Source organism: Papio anubis, chromosome 1, assembly GCF_008728515.1.
Source record: "Papio anubis isolate 15944 chromosome 1, Panubis1.0, whole genome shotgun sequence".
NCBI classification, from domain to species: domain Eukaryota; kingdom Metazoa; phylum Chordata; class Mammalia; order Primates; family Cercopithecidae; genus Papio; species Papio anubis.
In genome coordinates this window covers 31,563,353-31,581,465 of record NC_044976.1, presented here as the reverse complement: position 1 = coordinate 31,581,465, position 18,113 = coordinate 31,563,353, and the positions used below count along the sequence as shown (strand labels likewise).

The window sequence follows — 18,113 nt, the reverse complement described above, 5'->3', positions numbered from 1 at the left end:
AAAATAATTAGATAGTACTGCTGTTATGTTTTGGAAAAACTCTTAATTAGAAGGAAAAGAACTAACTTTATTAAGCTACCTCAGTGTAGGAAAACTAAATTACCAGATGATGTGGGGGTTTTTTTTTTTTTTTTTGAAAGATGTTATTTCAATTTACAGTCATCACCAAAATTATTTTCCTCATTTTCAACCTTTTCCTAGGAAGAAAAGAAAGTGAGTTATTTTATTCTATAGAAGGAAAAACAAAAGCCTATTTGTTTTAATCAAGTAAAATTGTCAAAGATGACTGGCAGCGCCATTCACTGAGAAGGAATATTAGGAGAAGTGTTTTGCAGGGAAATCATGAGTTTCAATTTTAACAGGTTAAAATTTAGATATTTTGAAATATCCAAGTAGAGGTGTTGACAAGATAATGGGATACATCACTCAGAGGAGAGGTCTGAGCTGGAGATCTAAATCTTTGATGTATGGATGGTAATTGAAGCCATAGGCATAGATGTGAGTGTCTAGAGAGAAAGAACAGCATATGAAAAAAATGGGGTTTTGTGGATGTATCTTAAGGAGCTCCAATATTTAATGGTTAGGTGGTAGGAGACAAGCCTTTGAAGGAGACTGAGAAGGAATGGTCAGGAGAATATGGTTTCATGAAAGCCAAGGGAATTTACTGTTTCAAGGAGAAGAATGGTCAGCAGTGTTGAATGCTGCTGAGGCACCAAAGAAAATGAGAATTGAAAATGTTTATTACCTTTAGTGACACTGAAGTCTTTGACCTCAGTGAAAGTAATTTTAGCAGAGTGGAGATGGAATCTGAGTCATTTTAACATCCACAGTACCTTTCCGTAGAGTAGATATTTGATATGATTTTTCATTTGCTTTACCATGAAATGTATAATTATGCAGAATAATGTATAATGTATATGTAGTATTTGAAGAAAAAAGTGAACAACATTTATCCATAACCCAAGTTAGGAAACAGAACTTTAGAAGACACCCATATGCTCCTCCCTGTTTGCATCTACCTTCTTCATCTGCCCAGATGTACCACACTTACTATTGTAATAAGTTTTCCCACCAAGTGCGGTGGCTCACGCCTGTAATCCCAACACTTTGGGAGGCCAAGCCCGGTGGATCACAAGGTCAACAGATCAAGACCATCCTGGCCAACGTGGTGAAATTCCATCTCTACTAAAAATACAAAAATTAGCTGGGCGTAGTGGTGGGTGTCTGTAGTCCCAGCTACGCAGGACGCTGAGGCAGGGTAATCACTTGAACCTGGGAGATGGAAGTTACAGTGAGCCAAGATTGCGCCGCTGCACTCCAGCCTGGTGACAAAGCGAGACTCCATCTCACAAAAAAAAAAAAAAAAAAAAAAGTGCCGGGCATGGTGGCAGGCGCCTGTAGTCCCAGCTACTCAAGAGGCTGACTGAGGCAGGAGAATGGCGTGAACCTGGGAGGCGGAGCTTGCAGTGAGCAGAGATCGCACCACTGCACTCCAGCCTGGGCCACGGAGCAAGACTCCATCTCAAAAACAACAACAACAAAAAAGTTTTCCCTTGCTTTTCTTTTATAGTTTTACCACATATGAGTGATTTCCTAAACAATATACTGTTATTTTTGCAATATACGTTTTTAGTTTTAACTGGTTTTGAACTCTGTATAAATGGAATTATATTGTATTCATTCAGAGTCTTGCTTCTTCTGTTCAACATTATCTTTCTGAGATTTGTCTGTGTTGACACCTGAGATTGTATGTCATTTTCATTGTTGTATAGTATTCCATTGAATTAACATGCCATAATGTACTTTTACAGTCTGCTTTTGATTGGTATTTGGGTCATTTCCAATTTTTTGGTTTTTTGCTTTAAAAAGCAGTTCCACCATGAACATCATTATCATGTCATCTTATGAATATGTGCAAGAGTTTGTCTAAGATAGGTGTATAGATAAGAATATAATTGCTAGGCTGTACTGTATGGGTATGTTCAACTCTACTGTGAAATACCAAACTGTTTTCTAAAGCAATTGAATCATTTTTTACTCCTACCCATTCCATATGAACATTACCATTGTTCCATATCCTCCCCAGTGTTTGATATTGTCAGTCTCTAGAATTGTTGCCAATTTCATGAGTATGAAATTTTATCCTATTGTAGCTTTAGTTTGCATTTTCTTGATTATTAATAAAGTGAAGTTTTTAAATGTGTATTGGACATGTAGGATTTCACAAAAGAGAAAATTCAATTCAAGTGTGATGCCCATTTTTCTGTTTTATCTTTTGCTTTTGAGTTACAGGTATTTTTAAAATATTTTTGATGCAAATTCTCTTTTTGTTATGTGTGACAGAAATATTTTTTCTCAGGGTAAGACTTGTTATTATGCCTTTAATGAACATAAATTTTTTCTTTTAATGCAGTCAAAATTATCAGTCTTGTTTAAAATATCCTTTCCTACTCTTAAAGTCATTGTTTTCTCCTACATTTTCTTCTAAAAGTCTTGTATTTTTGTCTATTCCTCTTAAATATTTAGTCTACTTTAACTTGGCGGGGGGGTTGCTGTGAGGTGGGAGATTAGTTTCATTTTTCTATGTGGATGCTTGGTTTTCCCATACTATTTAATGAGATGTCCAGTCCTTCCCTACTGACCTGATAAACCCATCTGTCATGTAACAAGTGTTCATAAATGTGTAGGTCTATTTTGGGAACCTCTGTTTGGTTCCGTTAAGTGGTAAATGTTTAGCAACTAACTCTTCCCACTCCTTTCCCATACACAAAAAGCCCTGATTTGTAGTATTTGCTGATTTCCATGGTATAAATACTCCCACAATGACCAGTTGCAAGCTTCCAATTTGGTATCACTAAATGCAGAGCTGGTAAGAAGTGCTAACAGTTAGAGGTCAAGAACAGGGTCTATCCCAAAGACAGTGCTAATGCCAAACTTTCTTAACTAGTAGAGCTTGATATCAGGGCAATTCTCACATTGTCTTCTTTAGGGGTGATCTGCCTATTCTTGGTCTTTTGCATTTCCATATATATTTTAGAATTAACTTATAAAACCTCTTTTAAAACATTTTTGGGATTTTTTTTAAATTACACTTAATCTATAGATTGATTTGGGAAGAAATAACATTTCTATAATACAGAGTTTTCCAAACCATAAACATAGTATATCTCTCCATTTATTTAGGTCTTCTAAAATGTCTTTAAATTTGTATGATTTTCCCCATAAGTGTCTTGTGCATCTTTTGTTAGTTATATTCCTGGATACTTCATCCTTTTTTATTTCTTTTTTTTTTTTTTTTTTTTTTTTTTTTTTTTTTTTTTTTTTTTTTTTTTTTTTTTGAGACGGAGTCTCACTCTGTCGCCCAGGTTGGAGTACAGTGGCACAGTCTCAGCTCACTGCAAACTCTGCCTTCCGGGTTCACATCATTCTCCCGCCTCAGCCTCCTGAGTAGCTGAGACTACAGGCACCTGCCACCATGCCCGGCTAATTTTTTGTATTTTTAGTAGAGATGGGGTTTCACCATATTAGCCAGGATGGTCTTGATCTCCTGATCTCGTGATCCACCCGCCTTGGCCTCCCAAAGTGCTGGGATTACAGGCATGAGCCACTGCGCCAGGCTATACTTCATCCTTTTTATTGCATAGGTTTTTGTTTGTTTGTTTGTTTCCTAAGAGACAGAGTCTCACTCTGCCATATAGGCTGGAGTGCAATGATGTGAGATGTGAGCATAGCTTACTGCAGCCTCTAATTCCTGGGCTCGCTCAATCCTCCCCCCTCAGCCACCCAAGTAGTTGGGACTACAGGTGTCGGCCACCACACCTAGCTAAAGTTCTTTAAAAAAATTCATTAGAGACAGGGTCCTGTTACACTGCTCAGGCTGGTCTCAATCCCCTGGCCTCAAGCGATGCTCCCACTTCAGCCTCCCAAGTAGCTGAGATTGCAGGTGTGAGCCACCACACCTGGGCACAGTGTAGTTTTCAAAATTTCATTTTAACTCTTTATTGCTAATACATAGAAATACATTTGGTTTTTACATATTGACTTTGTAGCCAGAAATTTGTAAAACTCTTATTAGTTCTAATCATTTAACTGTAAATCTAATCAGAATATATTTGTATATAAATTATGTAATTTGCAAATAATGACAATTTGTTTCTTCTTTCCCTATATTTTTACTTTATCCACTCGAATTCTTTTTCTTGCCCTACTGTGATAGCTAGGATTTCCATTACAACATTAATGCAGTGGAGATAGCAGGTACCCTGTCAGTTTTCACCATAAAGTATAGCATCTTATCACATATTTGAAAAGAATATTGAGGGTTAAATTAGGTTGTATGGACTAGAAAAGCTATAGGTGTCTTTGCAGAAGAGACCTATAGTTAAGGAAGGCTCTTGGTTAAAATCTTGAAATCCAGACTGAATAGACTTTGCACAAATAAGAAAAGCCATGCCAGGGCAGGAGAAGGGGAATAGCAAGAAAAAAGTCAGGAATGAGCATGACATATGGGTGGCAGTGTAAAGAAAGCAGTATCCATTTGGTAAGAATCAACCAAATCCCTATCAGCTCAATCTTCAAAATACGACAGAATCAGACTTCTGCTACAACATCTGCTTTCAGTTTAAGAGCTAACATATCTGCCTATCTAGATAAAACCATCAGGGTGAGCAAAAGCCTCCCAGTCTCTACCTCCAAGCTCTCCTTCACATCTTCTCCATGGCAATCTCACATGATACTCCATGTCGTATCATCCAGAGTGATACTTTAAAAAAGGAAGTTAGTTGATGTCACCCTTTTTTTTTTTTTTTTTTTTTTTTTTAGGAGGCCAGTCTCGCTCACAGCCGCCGGGCTGGAGTGCATTTGGCCGGATCTCAAGCTCACTGCAAGCTCTGCCTCCCGGGTTCCCACGCCATTCTCCGGCCTCAGCCTCGAGTAGCTGGGACTACAGGCGCCCGCCACTCTCACTTGCGTGGTTTTGTATTTCTTAGTAGGGAGGCGGGTTTCACCATGTTAGCCAGGATGGTCTCGATCTCCTGACCTCGTGATCCGCCCGTCTCGGCCTCCCAAAGTGCTGGGATTACAGGCTTGATGTCACCCCTTTACTCCCAACCCTCTAACAGCTTTCCATCTCACATGGAGGAAAGCTGAAGTCCCTATAGTGGCCCACAAGACCCTACATCAGGGTTTCTCAACCTTGATACTATTGACATTTGGGGCCAGTTAACTTTATTGTCGGAGTGGGGGGTGGGGGGCAGTGTCCTGTGCATTGCAGGATGTTTAACAGCATTATAGGCCTCCACTTACTCATTTCTATGGCATGCCACCCCTAGCTGTGACAATCAAAAATGTGTCCAGATATTGCCAAATGTCCCTTAGGAGGTAAAACTGCCCTCAGTTGAGAATCACTGGCCCGCATGATGCAATCTGCACCATACCCCATTGAACCCGACTTCAGTCATACTGGGGTCTTTACTATTCTTTGAACACACGAAACATGTTCCCACCTCAGGGCCTTTATAGCTCTTCTTTTCTTTGCCTGGCATGCACTTGGCCCAAATAGCTACATGGCTCACTCCCTCATTTCTTTCAGGTTTCTGCCCCAAGGTTCGATGACTACCCTATATAATAGCAACCTCTCCTACCATGCCAGCACCCTGTCCCCTTGGCCCTGCTTTACTGTTCTTCAAAGCATTTAACACACCTGATATTCATTTTCTGTCTCCCCCAACTAGAATGTAAATGCCACAAGGAAGGGACTTGGTCTGTTTTGTTCACTGCTGTATCCCTAGTGTCAAGAACGGTGCCTGGCACATGGTTGATGTGCAATGCATTGTTGAATGAATGAACAGGAATGGTGGATAAGTGGAGCCAATTAGAGAGCAGTGACTATCACACTAAGTTGCATGAATCTTTTCTAAAAAGTTAACCATTAAGGTCTTTAATTAAGGGAATGGACTATAAAACCAGCATTATAGAAAGATTAAACTGGTGGAGCTGGGAATGATGAGTTAGAGGGAAAGTGACACCAGAAAGAAGGAAAACCTATTAGAAGCCCATTGCATTTACTCAGCCACATTACGATGAGGGCCTAGTGGTAGCAATCAGGATGCCCAAGATTGGAGAGAATATATATTGTACAAGTAGCTGCCAGATGCATGAAGAGCCATGACATGACTTAAACTCCATTCAGGCAGATACACATTACCCACGCCACATTTCCTGACACACTCCACATCCTGCAGATGGCCCAGCCTTTATAGACCTCCTGCTCAGATGGCTACTGTGACATCTGCACATGTTCTTCCTATGTTTCTGCAGCTTTGTCCCATCCCACATGTGGCCATTGGAAAAGTTTTCCTCAAAAAAAAAAGTGATCATCCTTGGATACAATTAACAGTATCACCACCTGTCAATGGCTTTACCTCCTTCCTGTTGTTACAAAGGCATTTTTAAAATCTAAAGTAATTAGCAGTATGCAGTTATTTATGGTTAAAAGGAAACAAAGGGCCTCTAAAAAGTGGGATCATATCACTCACTTATTTCAATAAACAAATCAGTCACTCGTTTCTATAAACAAACCCACAGTATTTCTGTGTTACACTTTAAATCTAGAACTGGGGGAGTCTCTGAGCCTCATCTGGCTCAGGAGGCTTCCCAAAAAAGCAAAAAAATAACTCTAGAACTAGGCTTGGCCTTCAAGATTCAGTAACAGTTTTTTGAAGCCCAACCCTAGTTCTAGATTGAGTTTTTATTTCTCCCTCATTCTTTCAACTCCCATTCTCTCACTATGCTAAGGAAATAGTGTCATTTAGGAATACCACTATTAAAGTGCACATTCACCACTGCCACCCCCACCACACAAATAAGATGGATATTATTTATTTATTTATTTATTTATTTATTTATTTAGGGGCAGAGTCTTGCTCTGTTGCCCAGGCTGGAGTGCAGTGGTGCAACGTCGGTTCACTGCAACCTCCACCTCCCAGGTTCAAGCAATTCTCCTGCCTCAGCCTCCTGAGTAGCCAGGACAACAGGCGCCCGCCACCACACCCAGCTAATTTTTTGTATTTTTAGTAGAGACGGAGTTTCACTGTGTTAGCCAGGATGGTCTGGATCTCCTGACCTTATGATTCGCCCACCTCGGCCTCTCAAAGTGCTAGGATTACAGACGTGAGCTACCACACCTGGTCCAAGATGGATATAATTTTTATATTACAAAAATATTTATAATTGCACTGGAATCTGTTAACCTTCAGACAATTCCTTTAATGCTTTTATTTATTTATTTATTTATTTATTATTTTTTAATGTAGACAAGAATGAGATGATGATGCACTGACATACCTCCTTTTTTACTAACACAAAGGGCAGCTATCTGAAGCACATTTTTCCAACATGGATCTTTTCAGTTAATAATATACCTCAGAGATCTTTCCTGTCAACATGTACAATTCTTACTCTTTTATGCTTTTATACTTACTGTACTATTTTAACTGCTTCAGAGTATTCAGTTATGTGCATACATACAGATGTGGATATGAATGAGTGTGTGTGATAGTGGTTAAGAGCTTGAGTTCTGGAAGCAGACTGCCTGTCCCGGAATCCTGCTCTGACACCTTCTATATGACTTTAGACCAGTATCTTAACCTCTGTGAGTCTCATTTTCCACATTTATAATAAGGTCAAAGTAGCAATGCCTATGACATGGAATTGTTGTGAAGATTAAATGAGATAATTCATGTCAGACATTAGAGCCTGGCTGCCACATAGTAAGTGCTTAATAAATATTAACTGCTAGCATTTTCATTCTTGTCTTTGCTGCTATTATTATTCCTAGTACTGCATTACTGGTAAATACTTGATTTGTTTCCAGGTTTTTGCTATAACAAACAATGCAGTGGTAAATATCCTTGTACATAGATCTTAAAATAACTTGGGGGATGTGTATCCCTGAGTGCAAACTCCTATGAACAGAATTGTTGGGTCAAAGAGTATGCAGCTAAAAATGTTGCCAAATTGCCCTCTGAAACAGATATTCCAAATTACATTCTTACCAGCAGTATAAGAAGTATATTACCTTACATCAGCCCTCAGTATTATCAAATTTCTAAATGTTTACCAATCTTATACTTAGTTTGACCTGCATCTTTTTAGATATGAATGAGGTTAAACATCCTTTTATAGGTTTATCACTTATATTTTTTTACAAAAAATAATATATATTAATAATTTTTTACAAATAATATATATTTTTTACAAATAATAATGAACTACTTGCTCATATCCTTTGCCTGTTTTCTACTAAGTTATATCTTTCTTACTGATTTCTAAGAGTCCCCAGTGCCTTGTAAATAAAAATACTGACCTATCAATTTCCAGAAACATAGTTTCTATGGAAATTAGATATAACTGTGAATTACTTATATTCACTTGATTTTATTTTGTAAATATTTTAAAGCTCCCCCACCTCCACCGCCCCCGCCAGTCTCTTGAGCATTCCTACCTAAAGTCACTTGGGGTCAGGGATTATAACTTCTATTCCTTTATTTCCGATTGTTCCCTGTCCCTCTAGTAGCACCGGGCTTCTCTGCCAAATTCAGTGACTAGTGGAGGGGCCTTGCTATAGAAATTTCAAAAGAGTGGATTGAGTCATGGTCCTGAAACATAAGCCACACATTAGATTATGTGAAGGCCTGGAAAACAAGAAAACATGTCCAGAGGCTAAGCAGGCTCCTTCTATGCTAGGCACATCTCCAATGGCAAGATGCTTAAGTCTGTTGTAGCAAATAAGAAGACTGACCTGTTCACATGGCATCTGACAGGAAAACGTGGAGCCAAGAACTTGGAGCTTTTTGGAATCCGTTCATCTATAAATCTGTGGCTCTTTAGAACTTTTTCCAAATGGGGGCAGTGATAATGATAATGTGACTATAATGTGGCCCTTGTGAGCTCAGTGTCCAAAGTAATAATACTTCCAGCACCTTTTGTAGGGCACCTGCCGTGTGTGAGTACTATTCTAGAAATCTTACACATATCCTCTTTCTTTCTTATAGGGTCCCTTCAAGGGTTGTTATTTCTACTTTAAAGACAAGGAAACGGTGACTCAATGTAGTACAGCACCTTGTCCTAGTCACACTCATAGTGCAGCACAGAGGTGGATCCTATTCAGGCCTGAATACCCCAGCCCCACACACTGCTTTGCTCTACTGTTCACTTTGTACATCTGTAGTAGAATTTTTTTGCATTTTGCCTTGTATATAGTTTCATTGTTCTTCCAATACTATAAAAGTCCTTGAACTCTGGAACCAGACTGCCTGTAGGCAGAAACCATGTCTTTTCCACCTACCCTCCAAGCAACAATCAGCGAGGCTATTGAGGTCGACTGGACTTGCCCCAAGAACACTTCATGGTCAATGTCTGAGTCAGGAATTGACTTTAGCCAGCTGTGCCCTCTGTCGTGAAGCCATCCTAGAAACCAGTGCCTCCCATCTGCGCGTGCTTTCTAGCTCTGAAAAAAATACCAAAAAGTCCCTGGATCTACTAGAATATAGCTTTGGGAAACCAAGAATGCCTGCAACCCCTAGTTCAGCAGGTACTTCAATGCAGAGGGCCAATGTGGGCACAACTGCACTACCAGCTTCTGAATGAATGTTCTGATGGGAAGTGAGCATCCTTTCCCTTATGTTTTGTGCTAAGAATACTGTAGTGTTCAAGCCTAGATACTTTAAGATATATAGACATTTGGAAAATAAAGAAAAGGACAAATGAGAAAATAAAAATCAACAGTAACACTATCACCCAAAGCAGCCATTATTAACATTTGGTATATATCCTCTCAGCTAAGCTATACATTAAGTAACATGTACTTAACAATGGGATTATGCATATTGCATTTGTAACAAGCTTAGTGCCATTTCGATTGGTTATTCCAAATCTAGGGGAAGCCTATTAGACAAAAGTACTCTCCTTCCTGTGGCTGTGATTTAGTGGGGCTAGAGGTAGGGTTTAAATCATAATTACACTTACTTAATGTCATTTAAAATGTTGCAAAGCACTCACATCCTACTGAGGAATCTGATAGTGCTGAAGCAAGACCAGAGTCTACATCTGTACTCCAGCCTCAGAGCCTTTCCACAATGCTTTTCAGTTTCAGGTTTCAGGAGGAAAGAGAAGCAAAAGGCAGTGCTATCATAAGCAGGGCTAGATGATCTAATGGCAGAGCCACATGGGGTCTTGGTTTTAGATGCAATCTATCTGAGGCATTCTTGTTAATATTATTTAACAATTAATTTTTAAGTATTTTTTTCATGCACAGGAAACAAAGTCCAAAAGATACAGAAGAATATACAGTGAAAAGCATGCCTCTCCCTACTCCCCGGGAGGCATCACTGTCAGCGATTTCTTGTGTATCCTTATCTGAAGCATTCCGAGTTCAAAGGGCAGGCAAGCATTTGCAGAGGTCATCAAGGGCATTTTCCTCTCTCGCATCAGTATTCTCTGCAGAGGTCATCCTGGTAACCAGGCTTCATAACCCTCTACAATATTCCAAAGGAATATCTCCTCCTTTCAAAGTGCATGGTGGATGTATCCTGAGGCAGGATCAAAACCACCCACTGAGACCACCCCAAACAAAGAGGCAGAGCTGCTGTGCTGCCAGAGGAACAGACTTAGGAAGGCCATGGCTGAATCTGGACCAGTCTCAGAGTCAGGAGACTGAGGCCTCATCTGGTCTCTGCTATGGATGGCCTGTAAGCAAGTTACTTAACCTTTCTGCCAAGTCCCTTCCTTGTCTAACAGGGTAAGATTATAATTAAGAGGGCGGCTCAAGGCCAGGAGCGGTGGCTCATGCCTGTAATCCCACTACTTTGGGAGGCCGAGGTGGGTGGATCATAAGGTCAGGAGATCTAGACCATCCTGGCTAACACAGTGAAACCCCGTCTCTACTAAAAAAATACAAAAAATTAGCCGGGTGTGGTGGCAGGCGCCTGTAGTCCCAGCTACTCAGGAGGCTGAGGCAGGAGAATGGTGTGAACCCAGGAGATGGAGCTTGGAGTGAGCTGAGATCACACCACTGCAGTCCAGCCTGGGCGACACAGCAAGCAAGACTCTGTCTCAAAAAAAAAAAAAAAAAGAGGATGGCTCAAAACAATTCCTCTTAAACTTTAATGTGCATATGAGTGACCCAGGGGATCTCGTTACAATGCAGATTCAGATTCAGCAGATCTGGGGTGGGGCCCAAGATTCTGCATTTTCAACATGCTCCAAAGACTCAAGAAGTGGCCCTCAACTACTGGCCAGTGACCTGGTCCCAGGACTAAGCACCTGGTAATGTTTACTTCAGAGCTGAGCAGCTCCCTCTGGAGAACGCTGGCATTCAATTTCCTAAGATTTTTATTTGGCCTCTGGTGCCTGGTGATGGTGCTGCTGCCAGACCCTGTGCGGAATGCTCTGAATATATGGTTCCTCTCTTAATCCTCCCAGCTACTCAGTGAAGTAGATGTTGTGATTATCCCCATTTCACAGATGAGGAAACTAAGGCTTAGAGAGGTGAACGTGCTCAAGATTACACAGCTGATAAGAGGCAGAGCAGGCCTTCCCACAGACCATCTGATTCTAGACTTCTCGTGTTAACACTAAACCAAAGAGCGAGTGGCATTCTCCATTTCAGCCTTGAAAGTGAACACCGCAGGAAGTGCTGTACTATGGGGCCTCCTCTTGTGTCTGTGTGGGAGGCGGACACTGCTGTCCATCAGCTCAGAGTGTCTCCTCCAAAGAAACGCATCTCAGCTTGCAAATCCTATACCTCCAATTTTTGTGAAAACCCTTCAAGGATTCTGACCACAGCTCTATCAGTTATGGGGCAGTGGGGCAGGAAGCCTTCTTCCACAAGCCGCTCTCTCCCCATAGGAGAGGGTTCCTTGACTGTGAACAGCACTTAGATTGTGTCAGAGGAAAGCCATGGGCTTTAACAGGCCACATCCATTTTCATTTACCTTCCGAAAGAAGATTAAGGAGAAAATTCAATTTTGCCTAATGCCTCCCCCAAATGGCTAATTTATATGCTAATTAGCAAGATAGCAATCGATGAAACTGGTAATCAATATGATATCCAAGGCAATGGTAATGAAATTCATTCTGAGATGCACTGGCAGTGGAAATGAAGCAATTATGCAGAATAAATGGGGCATCTCGGGGAATAAGGGCCCCAGATTGCACTTGACTGCATTATTTCCCCTTTTACCCCTCCCCTCAGCCTTCCGCACCCCATTAAAATCAACTGTCCATTCAGATCCTTTGAGGTACCACACGCCAGCTTCTCACTCTCCAAATACCTGATCCTGCATTAGCCCTGTGGATCTGTGGCCCACCATGGGGGAAACGGAGCTACAGAAAACAACAGGCTCTGAGAAGACAAGGGATACGAACCCTGGAGGAGAAGCAGGGGCTAAATAGGGGCTCTTAAGCCATAGACGGAGTGGTGAATTCATACTTTACTGTCACACCTACTAAGGTTGGCTTAAGATTTTTTAATTCTAAAGCATTATAGATACCATATTGCCCAAAATTTCCACAACTGTCCTAATTTCAAATATTTTGTCCCACGAGTCCATATGTTAAATGATGTGTCCTACATAAGTCCAGTGAGAAGTAGGCCATAGCGTTTCTGTATGATTTAGCCTAGTACTAGGAAGTCTTGTTTCAATCTGGACATTTATTCCAGTGTTTCAGATATTTTGAAGGAGAGGGGAAAGGTGTGATTGCAATTATCTCTGGAGATTTAGGGGCACCGTAGTATCCATTTCACACTTTTCAACTAAGATAATGGAAATTTGTCTTTTACCCCGATGTCTGCTCATTGGAATCACTGGTAATTTGTCCCCGAGTTTTCTTATGAAAAGTTCTGAACATACCAAAAAGTTGAAATAAGTATACAGTGAATGTCACATGTATCCTATCCGGATTCTACAATTAACATTTTACCATACTTGCCTTATCATGTATCTGTCTAACTGTCCATCCCCCTATCCATCATCAGTTCATCTTTTCTTAATGCGTTTCACAATAAATTGCAGGCATCAGGATACTTCAGTCCTAAACACTTCAGTAGGTATATCATTAACTAGAGTTCAATATTTATTTATTTATTTATTTTTCTCTTAAGGTAAAATGTATATACAACAAAATGCACAAATTTGAAGAACGCTATTCTGTAAATTTTGATAGAGGCATACATTGATGTAGTACAAATCCCTATCAACATCACCACAGAAATTCCCTCTTCCCCTTTCCCTGCCATTCCCCACCCCTTACCCCACAGAGGCAACCACTGCTTTGATTTTTTTCTATCATAGATTAACTTTATTCTGAGAACTCCGTATAAGTAGAACCATACAGTATGTACCCTTGTATAAGGCTTCTTTTATTCAGCATAGTATTTTTAAATTCATCCATGTTGTTGTACATATTAATATTTTATTTCTCTTTATTGATGAATAGCATTCCATTGTGTGGATATACCACAGATTTGGGGGCTATTATGAATAAAGCTGCTATGAACGTATTTGTACAAGACTTTTTATGAACACATGTTTTCATTTTGCTTGAGTGAATTCCTAAGGATGGAATTTCTGGGTTATAGGGTAGATTAATGTTTAGTTTTCTAAGAAATTGCCAGACTGATTTCCAAAGTGGTTGTGCTATTCCTGGGAAGTGGTTTAAAACTGCTGTTTCGTCTGGGCGTGATGGCTCATGCCTATAATCCCAACACTTTGGGAGGCCAAGGCAGAAGAATCACTTGGATCCAGTAGTTCAAGACCAGCCTGGGCAGGGAAGCAAAATGCTATCTCTACAAAAAAATTTAAAAATTAGTCAGGTGCAGTGGTGTGTGCCTGTACTTCGGAGGCTGAGGCAGGAGAATCACCTGAGCCTAGGAGTTCCAGGCTGCAGTGAGCCATAACTGTACCACAACTGTACCACTGTACTCCAGCCTAGGTGACAGAGTGAGACCTTGTCTCAAAAAATAATAATAAAATAAAAACATTGCCTCTCTGCTCCCCCTACCAAAAAATTCTTAGTTAATTACTTGATCAGGAGTGGGGCCCAGGCATTGGTGTTTCCGACATGCACTGCTGTGGTTCTGATTTGCAGCTGGAGGAGAAAGTCACTGAAGGTTTAACATTTAACTCTAGTTTAAAGACATTTGGTGCCTACGATAAGTGCAAAACATTGACTTTTTTTTGTTTTTTACTTTGAAAACTGGCTTTCTGTTGCTGTTCCCGTTTTTCCTTTACTGTTTTTTTTTTTTCTTTCACTGCTATAAAGACTTGTTGGTGTTTTTGGATTATTTGGACATCAGAATCCACATAAGTCAAAAGATCTGCTTTTTAATCCCAGTTTTGCCACTTTGTAACTGTATAAGTTTGAGCAAGTTACTCGTCAGTGTCCTTTTCTGGAAAATATGGTTTCTATTAGGTATTCCAAGGCTATGAAGATAAAAGCACCTGACTCAAAAATTTTCTGAAATTTACTATAGGACGGGAGTGGAAATAGAGTTATCCATTGCCCTCCCCAACCCCCAGGATACATGAGATTCCTTAACTCTGCCTTTCTGAACAAAGGCAGATTGACAGTTCTTTTCTTTGGTTTCATAATATGGTTCTGGATGTGAGGCCGTGAATGTCAGAGGTTGGAGAGCTGTCACCACTTCCTGTAATGATTAGAGTATAATTACCTCTTGTCTTACAAGTATGTAAAACTCCAAATCAGTAGGATAGGGATTTTGAATTGGTTTTCCATTCCTGATGGTGGCGTGGGCTGATCCATCTCTTCATTGTCCCCATGTAACCCACAACACATCTTTGCAAGACTGCTGGTTAGAGTTGGTATTAAGAGAACAGTGAAGAGCTGTGCAGCAGCTGAGGTCATAGTTTATTCTTGCCTTCATTGGCTCTGGATTACTGAGCATCGAGTCAATAACAACAATGACAGTAAAAGCAACCTACCATCCGAAGCCTGGTCTGCTCATTCTGAGGAGACAGGCTCGGAGACTGTCTTCTGAGTCCACTTCATATGGTTCTGGTCCACACAGACTGCACTGGTCCCTGAGCACAGAAAGTTGGTGTGTGTGGCTCCTGACAAGATTTACATCAAATACTCAGAACTTATTGAAAGAAAAAAAAAGGTCTTATAAGTGATGTGGCTTCTCTCATTGTTTTGTTCAACCATTTAAATGAGGATTTTCCAGTCAGCACCAGAAAGAATGCACTTGAGGCCAGCATGGGCACAGATGAGGCTTCTAAATCAGGGTAGAAGTGCCAGGCTTTAGCTCATTTCTAAACAGGAAGGCTGAGGATTCTCCTTCACACCCTCCCAGACAACTACTGAGCATGCAGCATGCATTATTTGCTTTCCTAGGAAGGTAGGGTTTTCAGAGTATTCGAGGTTGCTCTGGGCACCAGTTATCAGTGATAACTAACAAAGATCTAGGGAAAATGATGGCTGCTAACGAGCTTCTTTTCAAGTTTATGGCCTCCCTGAGTGTCTGTCTGTGGAACTCTCATGCTTTTGTAAGGGGGTACAGGATAGAGGGGACAAGGGAAGAGATCAGATGGCCTGCTATCTGAAGCATGTGCCTGGCTTCAATAGTCCCCTTTTGGGTTGGTTTATTCTGTAATGTGTCCCCTGAGAAGACAGACTAAGCAGCCTGGGTTACCCTGCAATTTCTCCAAACTATTTGCATGAAATACTGCAGGCAAAAAGCCCAGCCCCTGATTGGCTGTTGCTAGGTAACAACATAATCATCAGGAAATTAGGCTGTCCTTTTTTTTTTTTTTTCCCCCAACACGGAGTATGTGTGTGATTGCAGTGTTGTGCAGGAAGAGAGAGGGAGTGGAACAAAGACAGATAAATGGGATGATCTTGAAGGCGGGGACACCACAGCCACAAACCTGCATCCCACGGTAGGACAATCTGCTTTGGGTTCGGCTCTTTACTCAGTCAAACCAATATTGGTACATTTTCTTTTTTATAACAATGGCAAAGCTAGGAGGGCCCTGCAGACAGCAGGAACAGGAGCTATAATAGAAGCAACTTTTAGATTTGAAGTGCTTTTTAGAAGCAAGAGGTAGTATTTAATATGTGGGAATGACTCTAGCGAAGTGAATAAATGAGTGTGTCTGGAGAATGTATATAGGCAGGTAAGAATCCATTAGTATGGCTGTAGAGCACCTGCAAGGAACAGAACATGAGAATGCGCATGTAAATGAGGCGTGACAGAAAAATCAAGCATGCTTTAAGATAGGAAGCCCATAAACTGAAGTTTAGAACTGTGTCTCTTATGACTCTGCCAGTGTTTAGCATGTGGTCCTCATGTTAGGACCTCATAGACTAGACAGGTGGATGAAGAGGCAGCAGTCTAAAGAGAGCATTTGTGTATGTGCATGTGTGTGTGTGTGTGTGTGCACGCATGTGTGCACACAGCTGAAGCACCTAGTTCATTTTCAAGATTGTGTCCTGAATAACAGCGTGCAGAGCTCTGGCAAGTACACGCCACACCTGGATGCTTCCACTGGGTAATGAATATCCATGAAGACCCTGAGCACTTTCCTTTCCCTCTGTGCTAGCCCCAGATGGCTTTCTCGCCATCCCTTATCTTGCCTTCCTTTTGAGTTCCCTAGCAATGACCCTGCCCTTACACTAGAGCCTCAGTTGCAATACAGCATACTTCATTGGCTTGCTACAAACCCAGCCAAGCTAATTGCCTTTTGCCATTCATTGTCTGCCAGATTAACGACTCCTTGTGTGTTTGATTACCCATCGCCTCCTCCGAGATTCCTCTGTGTACTCTCTCTGGCTTGTCTTTCCCTTCTTCCGTCTCCTCAGCTCAGCCTCTTTGAGCATCACATCTGAATTTTTGGAAGCTATTTAATTTAAATGATAAAATAGGAGCATTGCCTTTTTTTTTTTTTTTTTTGCCTGATCAAAGGGAATAGTATTAGGCATGATGCAGAGGGGACCATTTTGTAGGAGTGGTAAAAAAATATGCAAATATATCAGAAGCAAGACAGAGTATGTGCCAATAACCAAGACTCAGAAGAAAAGATCTTTCCAAGCATGCAGTCCCCTACAGCGATTTGCTGTCTCCAATGGGTGAGCCTAACAAGGCTCAAAGCTCCTGCCCTGAAGGAAAAAAGCCATCACTAACGTACAGTGGCTCAAATCCCTTTTCTGAGTACATGTTCTAAATGGAATGAACTTGATGCTCTGCAAAGCCTTTAGGACTTGAAGTGCAGATCATCTTCCTCTTCTGTCTCCAGTGGTGACTTTCATTACCTTTTAGTTCTCAAACATTAAAATAGAGAACAATCTCTCTTTCACTTCTGCTTCCCCACCATTCTCCAAGACAGTGGTTCTCAAAGTGTGGTCCCGGTACCAGAAGCCTCAGAAGTCTGGGGATGGGTGGGGCCCAGCAATCTGTTTTAACAAACCCTCCAGGTGATTTTGATATACGCTCAAGTCTGAGAACCACTGTGGACCTGAAAATTTGCATTTTTAATAAGATCTCACTCTTTGAAAATCTCTGCTCTAAGAATAGAAAAGATGGGACAATGTGTGATGAGCATGATCTCATTCCACTTAGAAAGCACCCTCCCCGTTTCCAAAGTCCCAATCAAACCCGTCTTTAAAGATCCACCCCACATGAAACTTTAGCTGATGCAAGTGAAAGTTATCACTTGACGGCTGACTGCATTTCAGGAGTGCACAAACTAAGGGCCAAATCCAGGCCACAGAGTGTTTATGTAAGGCCCTCAAACTAAGAGTAGTATTTGCATTTGTTTAATGGTTGAAGGGGGTGAGGAACTGAAGAAGAAGATGCAGCAGAGACCATATGTGGTCTACCAGGCCTAACCTAGATACTCTACAAGGCCTAACTAGATACTTTACAGAGAAAAAAAAAATGCTGCTCCTGTTATATTTATTTATGTACTTTTCTTATGTTTCCTCTTAAACTGTTAACTTCTTAAAAACAGAGTCAATATCTGAGTCATGTTTGTATTGCATTCAGTCCCAAACATACAGTAATTGTTCAGTAAATATGGGAAGGGGCGGATGGT

General features: G+C 40.8%; 1 protein-coding gene across 7 annotated transcripts in view; it reads left to right on the top strand.

The window, feature by feature from the left end:
- The window catches only part of PHC2 (polyhomeotic homolog 2), a 110,694-nt gene that overhangs the window by 26,505 nt on the left and 66,076 nt on the right, over positions 1-18,113 (top strand). The window contains exon 1 of one of the 7 annotated variants that reach the window (XM_021939162.2): positions 14,030-15,959. The exons of 3 other annotated variants lie outside the window; for them this stretch is intronic. The gene's annotated coding sequence lies outside the window, so the exon portion shown is untranslated. Of the gene's footprint in view, positions 1-14,029; positions 15,960-18,113 lie in introns of those variants that run through there. 3 more of the 7 variants (XM_031666802.1, XM_021939169.2, XM_031666803.1) reach the window with 3 other exon arrangements.